Raw genomic sequence first — 2,285 nt, 5'->3', positions numbered from 1 at the left:
TCGTTCTTAGATCTTTAGTGGAAAAGTTTCTAGAGAAGGGAACGAAGTTGTATGCGGCCTTCATGGATATGAAGAAAGCACATGACAGGGTGGATTGACAAAGATTGTGGAAAGTATTAAGAATATATGGAGCAGATGGAAAGTTGTTGAATGCTGTGAAGAGTATGTATGAGGGTGCTATGGCTGCAGTGCGTATGGAAGTCAAATGATTGAAATTTTCTATTTGATGTTTGGACTGAAACAGGGATGTGTCATCTCTGTATGGCTGTTCAATCTGTATATGGATGGTGTTATAAAAGAGATACAAGGTAGGGCAGTGGATGTTGGAGCGGCCCTAATGAGAGAGGGCAGTGTTTGGAAACTTCCTGTACTGTTGTTTGTAGATGATAATGTGTTGTTAAGTTATGACGAAGGGAAGCTGCAAGGTTTAGTGGATGAGTCTGGGAGAATGTGCAAGAAACGGAATCTAAAGGTGAATGTGGGGAAGAGTAAAGTTACGGTCTTCGAGAGAAGTGAAATCAGTGAATTTACAGTGAGGTTGGTGCTGGTTCCTTGAAAGCAGTGATAAGAAACAGGGAAGTGAGCACGGAAGTGAAAAAGTTATATGACAGTATTGTGATACCAACTCTAACGTAGGGAAGTGAAGCTTGGACCTTGTTGGAGGGACAGAAGTTTCGAGTGAGAGCAACAGAAATGAGTTACTTGAGAGGAGCATGTGGAGTCACACGGAGAGAGAGCCTGAAAAAATAAGGAAGTGAAGGAGCGTTCTGGTGTGGACGTGGATCTGATAGGGAGCGTTAGGAGAAACACACTGAAGTGATTTGGCCATGTGGAGAGGATGGAGAGTGAGAGACTGACGAGGAGAGTGTATGTAAGTGAGGTGGAAGGGGGGAGAGGGAAGGGGAAGCCAAGGATGAGATGGAGGGATGAAGAGGTATATGAGAGAGGAGGTTGTGAGCTGGAAGCAAGGCAGTAAAATGGCGGGGAACAGGGCGAAATGGAGGCGATTTGTTTGTGGCCACCCCTTATGTCATTAAGGCGTCTGGCAATCTCTCTCTCTCTCTCTCTCTCTCTCTCTCTCTCTCTCTTTATATATATATATATATATATATATATATATATATATATATATATATATATATATATATATATATACGAGGGGCGTTCACACGGTGCCAGGTCAGGACGGCACCGTGTGACTTTCGGCTATTCCTTAAATTGTCAGAAAAACTTTAATCCTCTTGGAAGGGAACAGGACTTTGCCAGGAGGATAAATTCAGAACTGAAGAGTATACCTGTTTCTGAGTACTGGCAGTGCTTTGTTAAGTGGATGACACGGCTCTAGAAGTGTGTAAACCTTAGAGGAGAGTATGTTAAAGGAGTGTAAACTTCAATAAATGGGTATCTCTATTGATTTTGCTTTTATTACCCTGTTGCCAAAACTTTTTGAACGCCCCTCGTATACTTCCTCTTCCTTCTGCCTGGGGGTGACTCTACAACGAGTGACAAGCCAAATGGTTTCCTGTACACCAGGAAACCATTCACCACGCTGGGTGGTAACCATATAACCAAATATTGGCGCCTGGTGGTTTAGTGGGTAATTACGGCGCTCTAATCGAATTGAGCCGGTGAAAGTTTACATCCAAGGGGTGGTTGGGGTTTATTGCTCACGAAATGCCACTCAGTGATAAGTGAGGCTGGTCACTATCATCTTAAATGTCAGGACCAACTTGCCTAGTCCCGGGGTCCTACGCTCCTCATCAGGCAACGTAGGATTGGATGATGATGATAATTATATATATATATATATATATATATATATATATATATATATATATATATATATCGGAAACGAAACCTTGGGATGAGCAGTCGGCATGAAGAGTCCGGTCGTCTCTCTTATTTTTCTCTCCACCTGTCTATCTATCGATATACCTAGGCTGCTTCCCCCAAAAGTGGAAGGTAGCCGAGACAGGTCGACACACTCCCAATTTACTCATCGACATAAACACATTCATTCGGATCTTAGACCCAAAGCGAGAAGGGACAGACCCTCACCGCACCACACCGCACGAGGGTCAAGTGCGCATTACAATCAGAGACATCTCCAGCAGGGCCCAACAGAAGAGATGGTACACCCCTGCCACATCATAATGGATTCATCCCCTTACGTACACCTGACCTGCTCAGCTGATCAGACCGAATGCGAGAGAATATGCCCTCAGGGCTGCATCATCACTAATTCATTTACAATTTTTCTCCGATCACTTCTGTCAAGTGCAGTC

The sequence above is a fragment of the Coenobita brevimanus genome, chromosome 68, assembly GCF_032717465.1.
Source record: "Coenobita brevimanus isolate Jiangsu-jjx chromosome 68, ASM3271746v2, whole genome shotgun sequence".
Classification (NCBI taxonomy): Eukaryota; Metazoa; Arthropoda; class Malacostraca; order Decapoda; family Coenobitidae; genus Coenobita; species Coenobita brevimanus.
The sequence above is the reverse complement of the archived record's forward strand: the minus strand, read 5'-3'. Positions refer to the sequence as shown.